We start from the raw sequence: 21,549 nt of genomic DNA on the forward strand, positions 1-21,549 counted from the left end.
GGTCCTCTGTCACCCAGAGGGTCCTACACAGCCATTGACCCTGGGGAACTTCGTAGAGGGAGGGGCCATGAAGGACCAGGCCTATTTTATTTCACGCCATCCACCTATCACCTTGCCTAGACCCTGGCACATGCCAGGTACCCAATGGATACTGGCTGACCACATGAAAAATTTACTCAGGCGAACTGAAGGCGCAGCTCGCATGCTCCTGCTTCTCTCCTTTAGCAGGCTCTCCCAGCTCCTGGAGCTCCCCTGGGGCACACTATCACTGTGGTAAGGTCAGCTGGGTCTTCTTTTCTCTATCAGACTACGAGCAACTTAGAAGTTTTATTTACCTTGATATTCCTACATACTTGTGAAGCCCTAACGCACAAAGTTTCTTGCTTGTTTGCTTTGTAGTGCTGGAGACTGAACGGGGCGGGACCTTGCACATGCTAGGCAAGTGCCTTCCCACTGAGCCACAGCCCTTCATAACAGCAGATGAACCCACACTGCAGCAAAGTACCAATGGAGGTTGCAGCCTCTAACCAATCACAGATGGTGCTTTCTCTTGCCCAGTGGACTGTAGCACAGAACATGAGCACCTTGGGGATATGCAAATACGTGCAGGACTCTGCCCATGGAGAAATTCAAATTAGAGCTAAACTTGAAATGCAGCAGTAGTGTGTGGGTGAGGGGATGGGAGACAGGCCCTCATGCAAAAACTAGAGAAGTGAAATTACCGAGTGGTGATTTATTTTAAGTATGTTTTTCTGTACTGTCTAGCTTTCCTTCCTTGAATATGTTCTAATTTTATAATCAGGAAAAAAAAAACAATAAGTGTTATAAAAACAAACCAACAGAAAACCCAGCAGTGATTTTAGACTTCCAAAGTCACCCATTCCTGTTTCCTTACTATGGCTGGGCATTCTGAATTCAGGACCTTCCCAGATGGGAGCCCTGCATTTTGTGAGGAAAAGTTCCTTCCACTGCTCTGAAGCACGGGGAAGGTGCTAGAAGTGGGCACTTTCTGCCGCTGCAGTGGCTTGCAGCCATTCCCAGGGCCAAGCGCGGCCAGTCTCCGTGCCCGAGCTCCGGGACTGGAGGAGCCCCTGCCTGGCCTTCACAGGCCCTCTGCATATTTCTTCTGTGCTGCTTTTCACTGGTAGTGGCCACCACTCGCTCGGCACCTGTCTTCCTGATGCACCTTGAGCTGTGCCAGACTAGAGGCTGCACTGTCGTCACTCGGCTCCTCTAGCCCACGCTTGGTACCCGGAGGCCCTCGAGACACATGCATGGAACCGCGGAGAGCACACCTGGGAAGTACCCAACACCACCGGCGCCGGGCCCTGGGACACAGGACTGCGTTAGCCACCAGATACTTCACATCGTTTGTGCCCTGAAGGTCCATCCTTCAGTCCTGAAGAGCAGAGCGGAAGCCAGTCATTTCTTGGAACGTTAACAAGGCTGCTTTCACGGTTGGGAAACGCTGGCTTCCTCGGGTAAGGGCAGACGCATTCTAGCCTGCAATTTAGAGTCACTCAGGATCACAGCTAATGGCAACTTCCAAAGACACCCCCCTTCTTGAAGGGGTGAAGGCCCTGCGGAGGGATCTGCAGCAGACAGTGAGCTGGGCCTCAGGTCAGGGTTAGTAAACTGCTTCCAGGAACTCCAGATTTTCCACTGTCTCCACTCAGGAATCACTTCTGGCGCCTCGTGAGCTCATCTTGGAGTTAACAGGGTGAGCGCTTCTCGTCACCCACGGCACCTGCCATCAGCCTTTCTTAGGTGGCTGGGCCAGGGCCCTCTGGTCCAGGGAGAACAACACCCACTTCTGCTTTTGGCAGGCTGATTTGAAGTTCGGCATCGCTGGAGTGGGTGATAGGAAGCAGTCCTGAGGCTGGATATGAGGAGCCAACACGGCAGCTCCAGGGTCCCTCACAGGGGGTTTCAAAATTGGTGAGTTCAGGGATAACCGGTTCCTCTCATAAATGCCACCCTCCGACCCAGCACGGATGCATGTGTACACTGCTGGCATTCTCTTTCTGGACGTTGCAAAACAATAATTCAGAGCCTGTATGTTTGTGCCTTGGAACTAAGTGCTAATCTGTGAGCTTTATTCCATTTCATCCACAGTATACACTGGAGCATGTGTGACCGTGCCACTGACCTGTGTGGCGAGCTGATCTGTCCAGGATCTCTCAGCCAGGAGGTGGGGCGGAGAGAGCTTCTATCGGTCTCTTCCCCCAGTTCTTCTTGAACCCTAGTTGCAAAATCTGACACTGCCAGCAGTCAATCCTAGCATCACAAAGACCCACAGGGCTCAAGGGGCAGGCAGCAGACCAGACAGCACTTCAGACCAGGCAGGGGAATGACACCCAGGTGATGAGCTGGAGGACACACCCGCCAAAGGCCTAGACCCAAACCAGCTCAACCTTCTTCCTGTAGCAGAGACACTGAGCTCCAGGGAGCTGATGGAGAGAAGGCAGACCAGTGTGGCGGAAAGTTCAAGGATGGCAGGGACAGCCAGCTCTCACTGGGTATCCCAGCTCTGTCAGCTGCTAGCATGAGCTGCTGGCAGGACGCTTCACCTCTCTGTGCCTGTCTTCATGTAAAATGTCTCACTCACTGCATTAAGATTTAAAGGAGTCAGCATATGCAAGGTGCCCAGGCCTGTATGTGGCATGTTTCATGAAGATAAAAAGCCAAGTAAGTGCTCAGGACAAGTTAGTCCCTTCTACAACCTGTCTCCACTCCCAAGATGCCCCTAACTCACACTGGGGTGGTGTGTGTTGGGAAAGTGCACTTTACAGCACTGACTCTGACAGCACAGAACACGAAACCAAGGCCACCCTCATCTGTCCACCCCTGCCTCTGGCAGAGACCACCCAGGCCAGGGGCCATCCTTCAGGCATCAGCGCTCACCACAACCTTAGGAAGAAGGATGACTAGATTATTCAGTCTCAAGATCGATCCTAGGGAGCTGGGGTGGTCCAGCTTCCAGCTGCCAGGGTCCATGGCTGGTTCCATGGCAGCAACGGTCCATCTTAAGTGGGCTTCGTCCCTAGGAAGACTGCAGCTCTAAGATACGCCACAGAGCTGTGAGCCCCTCCTGCTACTCAGGACCTTATTCAAACAAATAGTTTCTAAATAACATATCCTCCAAAGATTAGGGTCTATGACTGCCTTAAGATAAAGAGCCCTGGCTGGGGTGTAGCTCAGTGGCAGAGTGCCTGCCCAGCATGAGCAGGCCCTGGGTTCCATCCCTGGCAGAACAAAAAACCCACCATGATAAAGAGCCTTTAAATTCACAAGACCTGGCACCTGGGAAATTCAAAATCCAAGACCTGACCCTTACTTTTGTTTGCACCTGGCTCTGTGTCCCTCCCCAGCAGCATGGTGGCACGTCTAGGTTAAAGAAGGCAGCAGGGAGCAAACAAAGGTTTCTCCTCCTTTTCTCCTTCTCTCTTACCAAACGAAAATCCAGGATTAAAATCTACGATTAGATTAACACTGAGCTGTGCCTCATCTGTACCCATGTGCCAGGCTTTCTATGAGGCACTGGGCCACAGGGATGAAACTAGACAGACGCACAGAGAAGGAACCTGTGATCTAGTGGAGACATAGGGAATTAAAGTCAGGCAAATTATTATGTAAATGCAGTTCAGGCACACTCTAGGAAGGAGTTCAGATAACATGGGAACGTAACTGTGGACATTCAGCCCCAGTCAGTGGGGTTAGGGGATGATAATACAGAGGATCTGGTGTGGTCTAAATGGTTGGACATAACATAGGACCCGCCACTTAGGAGGTGCTGTCACCTCCTAACATTAGGTGATTCATGTCATGTTAATTCTTCCTGTCTCCTCTTTATCCAAGTGTGCATGCTTGTGTGTACACACACATACACACACCACTGAGACTTTTCCCTCTCTTTGGCAACACCAAACCTGAATACAACCATTAAAAACTCAGTACGAACTTCATACTGCCTGTTTTTTCTCCTCTAATTGCCAATTACAGGCGCCAAATTTTAGTCACTCTGGATTACTGAAAACCTAGGGAGCTTTGTTCTCAAAGCCATAAGGATCTGCTTCAAGGGGAAAGAAAAACGGATGGGTCATTCTAAGCTGAATTTGAAAACATCAAGATCTAGTTCTGTCCCCTCATTTTGGCACAAATGAGGAAACTGAGGTCCAGAGACTGTGAAATGCTCACCCAGGGTCACACAGTTCTAGTGTGTGGCAGCCAGTCTGCCTGCTTGCTCTCTCTCTCTTCATTTTAATGGTGATGGGGATCAAACCCAGGTACTTGCTCAGGCTCAGCAAGTGCTCTACCACTGAGTTATGCCCCAGTCCTTTTTTTTTTTTTGTTATTCAAAGCTGAGATCTTTCCCCTTTAACTACAGCTTTCCAAGTATACCTAACCTCCTAACAGGGGAGATGGACCACAGCACCCTATTATCATCTAAAGCCACCTGAGAACCCTCAGCTCAGGGCCCCAACCAGGAAGGGACCTAGGGCAACAGGGATCCCCCCCCCACCCCTTGCACAGAGTTGCTTGTTGAAAATCCTAAAACAGACACCAGTAAATAGAATGCCTAATGGCTTACATGTTCTGTTTATTTTCTAGGCATAAACAGCAAATTTTAAAAAGGAAGCAATAAAAGATCACAAAGCCAAAGTTAAAGTTTCCACTCCTTTCCACCTTGGGAGTTCTCCCACACAGCTACTGTGGTACGTGATGAGATGACTTCAGAAGTTTAACCAAGTCTGGATCTAAAATTTAACTTATCAATTTTATATTTGTGAGGGAAGATTCCAGGGAATTTTTACTTTCAGAGACATTTATTTCTAGAACAATGTTTTGTAACACCTTTGTAATCAGAAAAAAATTAAAGTTTACAAACATCAATTTCAGAGGCAGGATTTACTTTGTCATATTTGGGGTAAGCTGCTGCTTTTAAGCTTGGGATACTGTCAAAAGTTCTTTGGGTGAAAAAGTAAACCAGCATCTGAACAGAGTCCATCTGGGAGGCTCGGGGCTGTGGCTCTAGCCCCAGGCAGTTTCGAGAAAACTACAATTTTCAGAGCAAGCTCACATATATCATAATATAAAAATAGACCCTTTGTGACCAACAGGCTGGAAAGCAAGCTCTCCAGAGAGCTCGGCTTCTCCCTGGAGGTGGGGAGAGGAGGGAGTACGACTCTACTTACGGGAGCAAAATTCCTCCAAGTGCAGAGGTCCCAGGTAGAAGTGGAGGTGGAATTAAGAAACCAGGATTGAGAAGGCGCAATCCAGACCCAGGGTGCAGGCAGGAGTCTCGCTGCCCTCTCCCCAGTATCTCCTAAATGAAAAGCACTTCGAGGTTTCAGTGGGTGTTTCCCACGTCTCCAGCCAACTAAGTCCCCATTTGCTGTAATCCAATGCTCTGCCTGATGATGTCAGCCGCTTCACTCACTCGCTCAGTTTCCACCTCTCAGTCCACGGGGGAGATCTATTTCCTCTGCACAATGAACCAGGGGGCTGTAACCGCATCCCAGGCTGGTCACATTTGCCTAACATCCTTCCTTCAATTTTCCACCCTGAGGCCCTAGTGACAAAAGGCTTCCTATCTACTCACTCAGTCAGGGCTCAGTGTAAATCCTCTGCTTATTAGTCACTGCCCACTGGGGGCCATCTCGTCTGCTTTGTTGTGTTCTAATTCATTTCTTTGGTGTATAATATGCCAGTTGGAGAGGAAGCTTCACCTCACACCACAACTGTCGTTTTTCTCTCTGCTTAGTTCTTCAAGTCATTGAATTTCTCCAGAGCTTCCTAGGAATGTGCACAGTGCATGTGTTTGTCCTTTAGTAGGGAGATGACACGTCTCTAGGAAAGCACTGGTATTTTGTCTGGGGAACTCGGTTTGGGGGTTGGTCACACCCTCAACTGGATGAATGGCCTCAAGCAAATCCTCTCCCTCTCTGGACCTCAGTTTCTTCATCAGTAAAATGATGGCATGGTGTCCTCAACTTTTGAAATCCCACGACTGAAAACCATGAACTGCTGAGCCCATCAACAAACGCATCCCAAGGCATTTTGACCACAGGCTAATCAGCCCAAGCTGCCTGGCTCTGCTGGCTCTTTAAGCCCCCTTACGATGAAGCTGAAAAGTTTTTCTGGGAGAAAACCCTAAAGAATTCATTGAATGAAGCCAGTCATGGTAGATCCCAGGGACTCAGGAGGCTGGGGCAGAAGGATTCCAAGTTCTAGGCCAGCTTTGGCAATTCAGCAAGACCCTGTCTCAAAATAAAAAATTAAAAAGGACTGGGAATGTAGCTCAGTGGTAGAGTGCCCCTGGGTTCAATCCCCAGTACCCAAGGGGAGGGAAAAAAGAATTCCCTGAATGAGTCCCAGGGGACATGAAAAGAGGCAGCATAAACTACTAGATAAGATAAACAAGAACAAGGAAGGGAACTTAAATATCCTTGGGGATCAACGAGGAACAGCAGTGGTTAGATAACAATAACGTCTTGCATTTGCAGGGTGCTCCACAATGAAGACGTGCAAACCCTCTCTCTCGGATGCAAGGGGAAGCCATAAGGCACACACAGTGCTCCTGAGTCTCAATCAGAAGCCAGAGATGTGCACCTGGGTCCTGGGGGACTTACCACCCTAAACTTCAGTTCTCTTAACTGTGAAACTACAATACCAATGCTGTCATTCTAGATTGTGAGAATTAAAAAATACACGTAAGGGGAAATGAAAGTATTTGGTACATACTTAGCATTAAATAGATGTTAGCTCTCATTTGCGCACATAATCTTGTCTGATTCTCATAACACTGCCAGGAGAATCTGGGATGAAGGGGCTGCATTATTACTCTCTCCTGGACAGGAAAATGAAACACAGAGAAGTGACATGCCCAAGGTTACACAACTCAAAACCAGAAAGTTGGCATTAAAAACGGAGACTGTTCATTCTTGGCTAAGTCAGCACACAGGCCCCATACCTGCCAATGCTACTTCTCGAAATGACTACTCTATTCTGCCTGGTAAAGGAAACACTTCAGGCCACCAGGTCAGAAGGGGCATTTACTTGCTTTGCTATCAAAACACTGAGTGGCCTGAAGCAACTCTGGCTGCAAATGCTTCGCCCCAAAAGGGGCAGATCTGATCGGTTAATGCTATTTGTGGGTGGGAAGTTTGGACTCCATTGGGAAAGCAGCTCTTTACAGGCAGGGGCAAGGCAGGCACTGTGCAACTTAACAAGAATTTTAATTAGTTCACAGAAAGTCTTGATGATTATCAGAAAAAGTCCAAGCAAACAGGCTCCATTAGGAGGGTGCTTTCCAATCTGAAGGTTCTGGAACAAGTTGGTGGACTGTGGTGGAATAAAACCACCAGCGTGCAAAATCCCTGGAGAGCAGTAGTTAGCAGCTCTGAAAGAGCTGAGTTCCTGCTGGTCCCTGGACTTCCTCTAGCTGTGGATGACCTTGGGCAAGTAGTTCAATGTCTTTATGCCTTGGCTGGCAATGCAAGATGGGAATAACAGCATTTACCCTTGAAGGTTCTGTTTGGATGAAGTGCCCAGCACATACTATAAGTTCAAAAACACTTGGAAAAATACACTGCAATATCCTAATGGTAAAGACATTATTTTCTAATTCTGACTCAGTTTCGCCATCCTCTGCCCTGATGATGTGACACGGTAATAAAGTCAAGGATTCGGGAGAGTCAGAAGAAAGGCCCCTATTTCTGCAGAACAGCAGGCTGAGTAATGAACAAAAGCCCACTCAGAGCTGTGAGGCCTGTTCTCAGAAGCAACACTCAGCCTGGAGGGACTGGAGGCTGGGGCCATTGTTTGCCTATGCCTTTATTCCAGAAGCCTGAGTGGGCGTCAGGAAAGGAAGCTGGGCTCTTGGGATGGGTCAGTTTGCTGACATCACCATCCGTGCTTTGAATCATGTTTTGTTAGCTGGGCAAAAATAATAGTAAGGAGCCCATTCATAAAACGCCATCATTTTCTTCAACACGTACTTTGTAACACTTGCCTTGCAGCTTGAATAATTCTACATCTGTGTCAGAATGCGTGAGGAGAGGACCCTAAGGACACCAACATCCACGGGCACAGTCATTTTGTATCACAACTGATGACAGTGGATACACTGTGTGCACTGGGGCCTCCCTTGCTCTGCTCAGCCCTCTGCAAATGCCATCTAATCCCTGCTGGTGATCAGGTACAGGAGCCATGGATAATATTCACATCTGAACGGTGGTGGCGATGGATGCACGAAGTGTGCCCATGCTGCACGAAGGCCCACAGGATAAGCAGCAGGCCAGGCCTGGATCCCCAACCCCCTTGGGCTAGTGTCTCTTAAAGGGCTTCCCAGCAGGGACCCCCGGCTTGTTCCACAGACCACATAGGCTCCTTCTGAGAACTGTAGGAAATAGAGGAAACTTTGGCTGCCGACGTGTGCGCAACCGGTCTGAGAGCTCAGACAGCCCCTCCATCACAAAGTTCTGTGCCCACCCCGCACCCAGTCTGGAAGGGCTCCCTCCCTCCCCTGAATTTCCTTAGTATCTCCTCTGAATTTCTTAGTATCTGTTCTCTTTTAAGAAAATGTATCTTTTTCTCCTCTGAGGCGTATTTATTCCTGGGCAGGGCTTATTCCTTTACTAGACTGAGCTTCTTAAGGAAAGGATCTATGTCTAAATTTAGTCGTATTTTGTACATGAGACATTTATTAACATGGAAATATATAAACAAAAATAAAAACCTTTTCCTGAAAGTTTACATATGCCAGGTAACAGTCTAACTGCCTCATATAAATTACCTCACTTAGGGGGCTGGGGTCGTGGCTCAGTGGTAGAGCGCTCTCCTAGCATGTGTGAGGCCCTGGGTTTAATCCTCAGCACCACATACAAATAAAATAAAGGTACTGTGTTCACCTGCAAATAAAACAAAAAAAAAAAAAAATTTTTTTTTTTAAGTAAAGATCAATCAGTAAAAAAAAAAAAAAATTTTTTTTTATATGACCTCACCTAATCTCCATAGGCTCCCATGAGGGAGGTCCATTGTTACCTCCGTTGACACATGAGGACAGTCCAGGTACAGATTAGCTGAATCACTTGCAGCTAGGAACTGGTGGTATCTCTTGAAAGGAATGGATGAGTGAATAAATTCTGGCTACGGCTACCCACTCTCCTAGTCCAGGAGGCCATTGTAAAATGCAATCAGCTCTTCACGCTATCGAAGGCAGGTTATAGTTGTGACATTTCAAACTCACTTAGCCACTATGCCAGAAAGCTAGGAAGCCCACGCTTTTCCTAGACAATTGAAAAGAATATTGAGATTTATAAATAAATATTTTTTATCTTTTCCAATTATTTTTCTATTTGCAATCATAATTGCTTATTGCAAAAAAAAAAAAGAAAAAGAAAAAAGAAAAAAGAAACTACAGAATAGTAAAAAAGGAATGAAAATCATGCATCATTTCACCACCCACATAAATTGGGTCACTTCCTAGTGTGCAGCTCTAGAGAAGGAACCACACTTACACTCAAAATAGTGTTTTGAAATCAGAAACTTGAAAGTCAAGTTTCTGGAGGGGGAGAGGGAGACAGTCGACCCCACTAAAGATGACACAGACATGTTCGATAAGTTCATTTGGGTTTTGGAGTTTACCTGGCTGCTTTTTCTTTGGGATATGATGTTCTAAGGCTCCACTTCCTGGTCCCCTCTGAACTGCTAATGCAGTGTGTCCAACAGACAGCAGGTGAGGTAAGCAGGAGGGACAGCTGGCAGGAGAAGGGAAGCCTGACCCAGTGAGCATGCTCCTAGAAAACGGATCCACACCGTTCCACCCTGACCTCTTAGCCTTTGATGGAACCGTTTCCCTCCAATTAGAGACAGGCTTCAGATTGGGGCAACTGCTGGAGAGACAGACTGCCACTTGAGCTAATTCTACACAATCGGAAAGTCTTTGATTAGTACAACTAAAAGGAACATGTATGTCATGGTTTGGATGTGAGGTGTCCCCCAAAAGCTCACGTGTAAGACAATGCAGGAAGATTCAGAGAAGAAATGATTGGGTTATGAAAGCCTTAAGCCAATCAGTGAATTAATCACCTGATGGGATTAACTGAATGGTAACTGAGGGCAGGTGGGGGTGTGGCTGGAGGGGTGGGGCATTAGGGGGCGTGGCTTTGGGTTTTATATTTTGTATCTGGCAAGTGGAGTCTCTTCTGCTTTCTGATCAACCTGTGAGCTGTTTCCCTCTGCCACACTCTTCCACTGTGATGTCCTCCCTCACCTGGAGCCCTGAGGAATGGAGTCAGCCTTCTATGAACTAAGGCCTCTGAAACTGTGAGCCCTCAAATAAACTTTTCCTTCTTTAAAATTGTTCTGGTCAGTCCTTTAGTCACAGTAGCAAAAAAGCTGACTAAAACAGGGTAGTCTCCTCCTTTTAGATTGAGGAATGACAGCCCAGAGAAAGCAAGGGACTTTCCTAAGGCCGCATAGCCTGGTACCCTAATAGTTGGAAGGCCTTCTATAGGTTTGAGGTTCTCATTTGCCACTGCACATTGAAATTTGAATCTGATCAGCCTTTCCCTCTTGTTTAGGTTAATCAGATCTCAGATCAGGTGTCACTTAGTGAGGCCTCTCTGAGACTCTTAGCTCCCTATGCTTGCTGTCTCCTGGCACCTCTGTGTCTCCTCCGATAACCCTTAGCATACGTACTATAGGCACATGCTCACCAGACTATGAGCTCCACAAGTCGACCTGTCTCCCTGGTCCTCTGATATGTTTAGTCTAAGTGCCTAGAATAAAATCGGGCACAGAACAGCAGACTCCATAATCATCTTCTAAACGTGCACACACTTGCACACACATACATCCTAGAAGTCCAAGCTTGAGGTAAAATAATAGTTTACTTTTAAAAAAAAAAAAAAAAAGCACCACATCTTCTAAACTACAAATCAGGTCTTCCCTCCAGGGGACGACCATTAGAGAAGGGGTTTCATTTCAAATAATTTCTTCAAGATAGAAAAAGTTCATAGCAGCATGATGACAGAAGCTGAGGTTCACAGCACTGGGTCAGGAAAGCACCACTGGAAATGGGAAACAAACGGCTGTGTGGAACCCTAGGGAGGTGGCGGAAGTGGGGGAGAGGACTGAGGAGAGGGACGGAAAAATAAGGGATCCACGGAAGGCCCTGTGCCAGCCAGCTCCTCCCCACAGGGCCTGCAGCTCACAGAAGGGCTGGAAGCTGTGCAGAACCACAGGCAAAGACAGAAGGCTCTTCAGATACACGGAATGAGAAGCCTGGGTGAGCTGGTGCTTCTAGCAAGACAGACCTCCTTTTTGTGACATCTGAAGGGCCCTCAGTCTAACTGCTGGCCCGGCTCATGTCCCCTACCACAGGATAGAGAGGGCTTCCAGCAGCTTTCCAGGGGAGAGGCCTATGGGGTAGGCAACCAATTCTACAGGAAACCGAGTCTATCCCCCAAAATGACTCCTTCATTATTGATTATGAGGGGCCAAAAGAATGTATCACAGGACATCTGAAGAAAATCACCAGCACGACCAAGACTGAACTGATAGAAAACAGTCTCCATGAAGGAAAAGAAAATTTGGACAAATGAGAAGCTTAAAAAAACTCTCATGTCTTTAGAGATTCTGAAGACATTATCTCCTAATTGCGCAGATTTCAAAAAGAAAAAATCCTAACAGTTTCCAGAAGTACAAACAGATTGCTTCAAAAATGAGATCCTGGGAATTAACAATATGAAAACTGAAATTAACAAGCCAGTAGAAGAACTGGGAAATAAGAAAAGGAAATCTTCCACAATATAGGGGAAAAGTACTCAGAGTTATAAGGATCTTGATATAGAGCAACAGTGGAGGAAGTTCAACGTGACACTGAAAAGGAATTCCAGGGAGAAGAGGGGACAATAGAAAATTATCGAAGAACTCATGAGGAAAGAGTGAAGGAAGACCTAATTTCTCAAACTGAAAAGTCTAAATCCTAACTGTGCAGATTTCAGAAGAAAAAAAAAAAAAAAAATCCTAAGTTTCCAGAGAAGCAAGTAGTTTCAAAAGTAAAGAATCGGAATGTTCAACTTCTTCCCAGTAACTGAGCCTGAAGACAACAGAGCAATGCTTTCCACGAGGAAAGTTCAAAAGAAAATGTGTGGAACTCAGAATTCTATACTTAAGCAGGGCACACCTGTAATCCCTGTGGCTCAGGAGGCTGAAGCAGGAGGATCACAAGTTCAAAGCCAGCCTCTGCAACTGAGTGAGACCTGTCTCAAACTAAAATATAAAAAAGGGCTGGGGATGAGGCTCTGGTTCAGTGCCCTGGGTTCAATCCCCAGTACCAAGAAAAGAAAGAATTCTGTACTCAACTAGGCAAGATAAGGACAAGGACACTGCAGACATGCAGGGACTGAGAACGAGAGGGCCGCCGGGCACTGCATCTCAGAGCACCTGAAGAACATGCTTCACTTCCATGAGGGTTCAGCCTCAGAGAGCAGGACCGGAAGAACCCAGGTGCAACCAGAGGAAGATGCAAGGAATGCCCAGGGGTGCAGAACGACTCTGGGAGCTGAGCTGGGCCACAGGCCTGGAAAGGAGCAGTCTAATTAGAGCAGGAGGACAAGCAGGCTCCAGGAGAAAGAACTGACTGCCTCTCCAGATCCAGGGTTGATGAAACGCTATCGGAAGTCTAAGGGAAAGAGTGAAAAGACTGAGCGGCAAGGAGAAAGGAAACCGAGCTTGTTAGAATAAGCACTGCGAAGGCCAAGAAAAACACACATAAAGCACAGAGAAGTAATTAGTATGTTACTGACTCCACAGTAAATAATATTTGCAATGTCGTAACACTGTAAAACACTGCATGCTAATTTAACTGGAAACTGTGAAACTGGGAGAAAAGGGAAAGGAGACAGTGAGCGTGGCTGTACATTTATAAAAAGCCAAAGCCTCACATGTCGCAGATAATGTCTGAAACTGACAAGTAAAGAAAGAGCAGTATCACCAAGCATGGTGGCACACACTTGTAATCCCAGCTACTTGGGAGGCTGAGGCTGGAGGATGACAAGTTTGAGGCCAGCTTGGGTAATTTAGTGAGACCCTGTCTCAAAAAAAAAAGAGAAGGAAAAAAGAAAGATGTGTATAGAAATGTATAGTCCTTGTTTGGATCTAACTGGAACAAAACAATATTTAAGCTAATTGGAGACCTTTGCTAGTAATAAAGGGTTTTTAATGATTTTATGTCTGATGATAATATAGTTAATGCAAAAGAAAAAAAATTGGGGAGGACTGGATGTAGCACTTGTCTGCCCCATCGTGAAGCCCTAGGTTCCATCCACAGCGCTGCAAATAAAGGGAGGTAGTGTAATTTAGAGAAAGGGAGGAACCTTTCAAAGAAGTAAAAGCAGACACATAACTGGCTGCCTCAGGGTGGAGGCGGGTAAGGAGGAGACCGAGGCCTGGAGCTGGACTCATAGGTGGTTTTTTTTGTTTTTTAGTTTTTGTTTACAAATCATGTTCATGTATTCCTTGGATTTTTAAAGCTTCCCTATTATCATCAGTTATTACGATCAGCTTTTATAAGGGCTTTTTTTTTGCTGATTCCAACATTTACGATCTGAATGTTTCTTCCGAATCCTGAATCCCCTGAGTATCTCCACGCTAAGTGTAATAATTGCTGCTTCTGCCACTTACTATCAGGTGTCACGTCAGTACTTCACATGTCATTTCTAATCCCTTATAACACTCTTGCAAGGCCGGTACTGTCATTCCCACTTTACAGATACAGAGATGGAGGCTGAGCGACATTAGCATGTGCTTACTTCACAGAGTAGGTGGCCAGGCCCAGGAGACCAGCTTGCCAGCCCTCTCCACTACCCACATTCCACTAGCTTGGTATAGTCCCAAAAGCACTTTTGAATTTTCTCATCAATCCCACCAAACAGGAGAAATAGGACTATCCTCACTTGACAAATCAAGAAACCAAAGAAAAGTCAGGTAACCTGCCCAATCCAGGCTTCCTGATCCTCGGTCCAGTATTCCTTCTACTGACCCTTATCATCTGTCCCCTCAACACAAAACATCCAATTATTCATAACCTCCTAGAGGCCCTTTGACACAAGACTCACTGTAAGTGAATGGAGCTGAAGCAGGAATGGAGGGGGACACACATGCACACAGTTATTTTTTCCAAAGGAAATCTAGTAATAAACCAAGGAATGTCCTCAGTTGCTCTGTCAGCATTTTGCCCAAGTGCTCAAAGGGGCTCTGTAAATGTCAGCAGCCGGCTGCCTGGCATCCAGCACACCGGCTGCTGGCACAGGCAGCCCGCGGAGGTTCCCACAACCAGTGCCCCTCTTTTTGGCTTCAAAAGAAAGAAACGAGCCATGCGTGCTCCTGCCCTGAAAAGACGACGTCTGTGCCTCCTAAATCTACTTCAGTCAACAGTCACGTGGCCCCAGGCTGTTAATGGTTGCCAGGAATCTGAGCTCGGCACTGCTGTAGCGCAGAGGCGGGTTCATAAAGCTCTACAAGCAGCTGGGCAGGAGGGGGAACCAAAAATGGGAAACGAAAGAGGGGAACACCTGACCCCCGGTCGCTCAAGTCTTCGCCAGTTGGCTGCTCTGCCTGGAAGAGGATGGGCCCAAGATTTGGGCACAAGCCCCTTAAGCCTGGTGGGGATGGTGCTCCAGCAGGTTCTGCATGTGCACAAGCCAAGCAGCAGCCAGGGGGAAGAGGCTGTTTACTTGAGTTCAGACTATTTATAGCACCAGCAATCTGCACATATTTGGATGACAAATCTCTGGGCTTCAAGTGAGCGCTGCTTTGCTCCTGGACAATTTCACCAAACACATTCCCTCCCCACGCCACCCCCGGGCCCCTCGCTAACACATGTTGCCCTCGGGATGTTTTATTTAAGCTGCTGAGTTTTAAAAGATTATAAAAAGAAATCACATTTTAAAAGCATGTGACTTTGAATCCATTTAGCTACGCGTTTGAACTACGTATTTTCTTTAAGGTTTCAATCAGAAATTAAATTCTGATACACGTATATTCTTTAAAAATATACAACTATTCCATAAATGAACAAAACAGTACCTGAGTTGAGTCTGTAATTCAACACGTACTGAGCTGTAATGAGGCTGCGCCTGCTCAGGACCCACACCGAGAATGTTCCTATGGCACAGCTTACGGGGGATGATAAACGTCGCTCAAAAGATCCACAGACAATACGGAATCAGGCACGCGTTCCACACGAACAGCACAAGCCTCATCACCCATGGATCCCAGGGCAGAAGCAGTTGGAGTGCATGGGCTGAACAGTGTCCCCTGCCCTCACTGCATGCCACACCGAAGGGCTAGACCAGGCCCAACAGATGTGCAGGCCTATTTGGTCTTAACTCACTAAAGGTGGTAGAACCTTGCCAATGAATTTGTTTGGAAAAACCAGTCCACCTCTAAAAGCTGCCTTGTTTTCATAGCGAAGCAGTATCAGGCACACTCAGGCACTGACTAATTCTAAAGAGAAAAAAATCGTCGGTAACCAGCACAAAGGCTGGCTAAACACTGCAGGTCTGCAGCCCTGTCACACAGTGTGGACACAGAGAGCACGGCCAGCGAGTGCGGAGCAAGGTGGTTAGTGTCCCGGTGATGCTGAGATGCTGGGCCACTGGTCTAGGGAGAGGGAGCAGAGGGACTCCTCTAAGCACTGCCTTGTTTTCTGCTCTTTCTCCTTGCTAATAGGGCTCATTATGATGAAGACAATGGAAAGGTCCCTAAGGCAATCTTTCCATGACCTTACCTTTTATAGAATAGTGCCAGTGAGGGTGAAGGAAAGCAGCATGTCTACACATACTCAGAGGGAATGGAAATGATTTAAAAGTCTTCTGCAGGTCAGCTTGCCAGTACTGTACTGACCTAAATAAATAAATTAATACAATGAAAGGGTAGTCTGGGAATTGAACCCAGGGCTTGGACACGCAAAGCACACACACTACCATTTTTTAGGTAGGAATTCAGGGATGCCAAGATGGCAGAGGGAAGGTACAGGGAAATGCCACTGGAGGACAAGACAGGGAGATGAGTCATCCTGTCCCTGTTTACAAAAAGTCTCATTACCATGACAACTGCCACCACTGAGGACTTATTCCATGATAATGCTCTCAACAGGCTCAGTATTCTAACACAACCAAGGGGAGTAAAATGGACAGTATTCTAATTAAATTTCTAAAGTAACCAAAGGGGGAAATTGGACACTATTCTATTCTAAACTGCTATCTTAAGGTAAGCAAAGGGAGCCAATGGGATAAGGTCTTCAATCAGTCTGTATAGTGAAGTGAATGCCTCAGCTCAGCAAAGAAAACACTGATTTCCAGACATGGAAGCCTCGAGCCTCTGTCTCTCTCTGGCCATTCTGCTCTACCCTCTAGAGTACTACTTTTACCTTCTCCTTCAAGAAGTCTGTACTTGGCCTGTGGTTTCTATGTACCTTGCTCAATTCTTTGTTCAGGACACCAAGAATCTAGACCCCAACTAGACACCCCTGCCTATAACATACTGAGCTATATTCCCCAGCGACCACAATTACTATCTCTTTTGGTACTGGGGATGGAACCCAGGGCCTCACACATGGTGGGCAAATGCTCAACCCTGAGCTACAATCCCCAGCCCAGTATGTAACCTTTGGTCTCATGATTCTATTTCTAGAAATTCTAGGAATATAAGATACCCTTATTGTTCAGACATTAGATAAAATATCACGTCTTCAGAAGGACTTCTCTAACCCACCCATCCATCCACCTGTTGCATCACTTTGTCTGTGTAACACTGCCAATTTTCTTGTTCATTCATTTACTGCCAGTATCTCACCACTACCTCCTCATCTCACATTAAAATGTCAACTCGTAAGAGCAGAGAGTGTTCTTCCTATGTACTGGACACTAGCCAAGGAGACTGCATGCATCATCTCATTTAATCCCTGCGGCTACATGAGGTTTCTGCTAGTATCCCATTTCATTTCATGTTTTGTTGGTCCTGGGGATTGAACCCAGGGACATTCTACCATTGATCTACACACCCAGCCCTTTTAAAATTTATTTTGAGAGACAGGGTCTTGCTAAATTGCCAAGGCTGGCCTCAAGAGCAATCTTCCTGCCTCTGCCAGTGATTACAGGTGTGCACCACTGCGTCCAGCTGTTGTTCCATTTTAGAGCTGGACAAACAGACACAGTTTAAATTTAGTGAGTGGCCAGTAAGTGGCCGCTGGGAAAAAAACAGTAGTGTGCTTGACTATAAAGCCCATGCTCCTAAATATCTTTCTTGAAATGAATCAAAAACTTCAAATGTGCACACTTTTTGATGAAGCAATTTTAGCTGTGGAAATTTGTCACAGAGATAATCAAATAAGAGCACACAGTTAGATACACCTTACTTTTTCCATATTGCTTATAATAGTAAATATGAACAATATGTTTAATCAAGTCACCAGTTAACCAGAAGCCTCAAGCTTACATTTTGGTAAAATAGTAGCCTCCTCAGAGACTCTGTGAGACCTTACTGAAAGAGTGCTCATGCCTGACTCATAGTACATATTTTATTGTAAATGTTGATGCACTTAAATCCCTAGGAGGGTCTCAATACACCAAATCACCAATAGAGAATATCTCTGAGCAGTGGGATTAGAGAGATTGTTTCATCAACTAAATTGTGTACGTCCATGCTACCCTAATTTTAATAACATGCACATTAGTGTCATATGCACCAAAAATAAAGATAACCATAGGCAGACATGTGGTATATGCCTGTAATCCCAGCTTCTCAGGAGGCTGAGACAGGAGGATCACATGTTCAAGGGCTAGCACAGACAACTTAATGAGACACTATCTCAAAACAGAACAAAAAGGGCTGAGGATATGGCTCAGTGGTGAACTACCTACCTAGCAAGGGAAAGGCCCTGGATTTAATGCCCAGTACGATAAAAAGTAAAATAAAGATATTACTCTTTTGAAAAAAAGAAGATGAAGGAACTTAAGCAAAGGAGGAAACAATTTAGGGAACAGTAATGGAAACCAGTTTAGTAAATCTCAAAATAAAAATGTTCCTCCTCTTTTGTTCTATGTAAGAACGAGATCTCCAATGTGCATATAGGTTCTGCTCCATTGTAAAGGCCAATGTTCACAGTGAAGGATATTTTTAATAAAAATATAGGCAGAATTTCTTAAGATGGTTTTGTGAAATCTGAGAAGATGTTAAAACATCTTCAAACATATACAAACAAAAAGTTCTTCATAATCCTATCTGCCTTAAACAGAGAAGCTCCTGTCAAATGGACGGCACTTTTGGCTGCTGACTGCCTTTTTTTGGTTGAGCATGCAAAAAATAACAAATAAAAGTTGGGAGTTAAGTAGCTCTGCACAATACAGAAAGAAGAACTGAATTCCAGAGGAAAACTGTAAGTTATAGAAGAAGGGATAGCCAGGCATAGCAGCACAATCCAGTAATTCCAGTTTCTCAAGAGGATTGAAAGTTTGAGGCCAGTCTGGGCAACTTAGCAAGGCCCTGTCTCAAAAACTTAAAAAGGGGTTAGGGGTGTATGTAGCTCAGTGGTAAAACACTCTCCCAGTGCTGGGTTTAATCCCCTGTACCATCACCTAAAAAAAAAAAAAAAAAAAAAAGGAGAGAGGGAGAGAGCGAGCAAGCGTGTGCATGTGTGCGCACATACACATGTGCCAAGGAGACATGAAAATAATAAAAGTCTGGATTTCTGGGATCTCCAAATCATCAGCAAAGCTGACAACCTCTTCTTGGGATCTCTTTTGGAGGACCTCCTTCCTGGGACCTCCCTTCTGCTTATTTTTCAGGGAGCAGGGCTTTATTCTGCAACACAGAGGAAACGTGCTCACCCACCTGCTGCAGACATAAACTGGTGTGACTCAGGTACTGGCCAGCAGTGCCCCTTGTGGACCCCATGCAGGGTTCTAAAGACAAACCAGAGCTGTGGACCCCATGCAGGGTTCGAAAGACAAACCAGAGCCTGAAAATTCTGAGCTTTCTTCCCATAAACACACCCATATCATTATTTACAGAATTCACTTTTATACTGGTATCAAAAATTATACTAAACATTTATCACTAAACTAACTTGATTATATTTTTCCCTCTTTAAATTTCTTTGCTAAATATCTTCACTGTCCTGACAACTTCTGCTTCTTATTTTCTTGGTGCATACTGCGTCCCTGTCACTCTTTAGGGTTTCTGCACATCTCTTGGCATCTCGAGTGACTCTGCTCAGATTCACTCTCCAGTCTAGGCCCCTTGCCGGCTTTCTGGACCTCAGACACCTGACGTTGGGATTTGTGGCAGCTCCTTTCTCTTGCTGGTTCCTTGTGGGGATCGCCATGCTGTTCTCCCTCACTTCCTCCTCTGCTATGTGAGGCCTGCATCTTGGAGCAAAGCAAGGGAAGAAAGAATGTGCTTGAGATCTGGAAAACAATCAGATTTCCAGCCTCACAGCAGGGGAGGAAGTGAGGGAGAAAAGCTTGGCAATTCCTTCTACTTTTATCTTTGTATTTTTCTGTCCTATCTGCATGTTTCTGCATGTGTATGTGCTACTTTTATGGGTTTTGTTATATTTCTAAGGAAGAGAAGGTTGTGGAACTTTGCTATCACTAACCACTATAAATAATAATGGGATGAGTAATATAAATACAGATTTCAGAAGAATGAAAATTCGGTCTAATGATGACTGGAATAGGTATTCTGCTTTAAATGGGCCTTAACAAAGATTTCTTTTAAATAATAACACCCAGTATTGTGGAGATATGGAAAAATGTAGGTGAGAATGGAAAATGATTCAACATTCTTAAAGCACAATTTGACAATTCATACTGAAATCCTTAAAAATGCAAATGCTCTGGGAGTGTATGGTTCTGAAGTCTCTATGCTTTCTGTTCAATTTTGCTGTGAAACTAAAACAGGTTTATAAAATAGAGTTTGTTAATTTAAAAAAGTCGTTGTGTGTTTTGGCCCAGTCACTTCGTTTCTAATACTTTATCCTAAAGAAATCATTCTGGATATGTGTGCAAAGACTTGACTCGAAGCTGTTCACTGCAGCAATGTGTAGAATAGTGAGAAATTGCAAATAATCCTAAAAGCCAACAATCAGGAAGTAGATAATTGAACTCTGGTAGATGTACAGGATGGAATATTATACAGTCACCATAAGTGATGCTACAGAATATCTGACAGGATAAAAAGTCTCATTTTATTAATAAGATCTAAACTGTGGGTTGGTGTGTATATGTGTGTGTGTGTGTTTGGGGTACAGGGGAGTGAACTGCTGAGGGGTGTGTTACCACTGAGCTACATTCCCAGCCCTTTTTATTTTTTGATTTTGAGATAAGGTCTCACTAAATTGCCAAAGATGGCCTGGAGCTTGTAATCCTCCTGCCTCAGCGTCCTGAGTCACTGGGATTACAGGTGTGCACCACTACACCAACCTGGCTCCTGTTAATTTTGCATTTAGAAAAGAATGGAAGAATTAGTCATGTCTCAGAGTAATGACACTATAAGTAATTTTTAATCTTCTTATTGGTATTTCAATTTTTGTTATAAAGCATTATTTTATAATGTATATTACTTCTACAAAAGGAAAAGATATCAAAAGTTATTTTTAAGTTCTTTGGCAATACACACCAAGCATACAAATATGTGTGCATTCTGACATTTATAGCAGATCTATTTATAATTGAGAAAAAAAAATGGAAACAATTAAAATATCAACACATTGTTTGGCTCTTCAGGCAGGAAGAGTTTCCAGGGTTCTGCTCCTAGCCCACTCCCCAGGGCTGGCCCAGAGGTGTGCTGCCACCCGCCCCCACACCTGTGCCTGACTTTGGAAGGTGCCCACAAAGAACACGCTGGACAGAGACCTCGATGGGCAGTGAGCCGAGAAGCCTTTGAAGCTGCATCTAAAAGTGGGAGGAAACGAGCTCTAAGCTCTGCTCGGGCACCTCAGCCCTGAGGCAAGCTTTGGATGGCAGGAAAAGCTAAGACAGGCTGAGGACCACGGAAGGAAAGGAGGGGGAAAGAGCAAAGCAGGTCTGGGAAAAAGAAAGCAGGTGAGGAAAAAATAAGATTTTTATAAAATTGAGATGCAGATGGTACAGAGGTGAGACAGGATTCTGTAAGGAAGAAGTTCCTTGAGCAGCCTCTGAGCACCTGAGCCAGGAGAACTCTCCTTCTAGAAGCTGTGATGAGACAATCACAAAAATGGAGAAACCCCAGAACTTTCTTTTCATTTCCTGCTACTGACTGTATTGCTCCTGGCAACTTGATGATCACTACATACCCAGTGGATTTCAGCACCACAAAATAAAAGATCAAGAACAACGTTAACAGTCCATAAAAGAACTAAAGGTAACTTGGAGCTAAATGTATACCAATACTGTGATTTACAACAGAGATCACTTATTAAAAAACTGCCAAGAGGCTACCGTGTCCACAGATGAAAACTCAGAGCCAGGAAAAACTCCAAGCCTGAAGCAGGGATGT

At 45.3% G+C, this 21,549-nt stretch overlaps 1 protein-coding gene across 6 annotated transcripts in view; it reads right to left on the reverse strand.

Annotated features, from left to right (window-relative positions):
• Pkig (cAMP-dependent protein kinase inhibitor gamma) overlaps positions 1-21,549 on the reverse strand; it is an 85,042-nt gene that overhangs the window by 30,312 nt on the left and 33,181 nt on the right. For 3 of the 6 annotated variants that reach the window (XM_047538689.1, XM_047538694.1, XM_047538695.1), the window contains exon 1: positions 5,196-5,351. The exons of the other annotated variants lie outside the window; for them this stretch is intronic. The gene's annotated coding sequence lies outside the window, so the exon portion shown is untranslated. Of the gene's footprint in view, positions 1-5,195; positions 5,352-21,549 lie in introns of those variants that run through there. 6 annotated transcript variants of the gene reach the window in all.

This window comes from Sciurus carolinensis, chromosome 2 (assembly GCF_902686445.1).
Source record: "Sciurus carolinensis chromosome 2, mSciCar1.2, whole genome shotgun sequence".
NCBI classification, from domain to species: Eukaryota; Metazoa; Chordata; class Mammalia; order Rodentia; family Sciuridae; genus Sciurus; species Sciurus carolinensis.